We start from the raw sequence: 401 nt of genomic DNA, 5'->3' as shown, positions 1-401 counted from the left end.
ATATATCATATTAATAAACATTATATAACATTCTATAATATCCAATTGTTTTTTTAAAATTGTATTTTAAAATATTAAAATTAATCTGTCAATACCTCAATAATTATATGGGACCCCTCTTGCCTGGCCCCGTGACATTGGGCCGCGCTGGTGGGGGAGATCGAGGGTGGGGCATGGGGTCCAGGCGTGCGGCCAGGGCCATGGCAGCCGGCGGTGGCCCTGGAGGAGCCGGGGCTCGAACCTCCGCCTCACCGGACCACGCTGTATCAAGGCCAGCGCGCGCCACCGACTCACCCCACCTCCTCCCTTCATTGCCCCGCCCCTTCTTCCACCAATTGGCTGTTGTTGCACCCCGCCCCGCCCCCCGCTGTCCTCCTCCATCCCTTTCCAGCGCAGCCTAG

Source organism: Crocodylus porosus, unplaced genomic scaffold, assembly GCF_001723895.1.
Source record: "Crocodylus porosus isolate Cpor-Errol unplaced genomic scaffold, CroPor_comp1, whole genome shotgun sequence".
Taxonomy (NCBI): Eukaryota; Metazoa; Chordata; order Crocodylia; family Crocodylidae; genus Crocodylus; species Crocodylus porosus.
The sequence above is the reverse complement of the archived record's forward strand: the minus strand, read 5'-3'. Positions refer to the sequence as shown.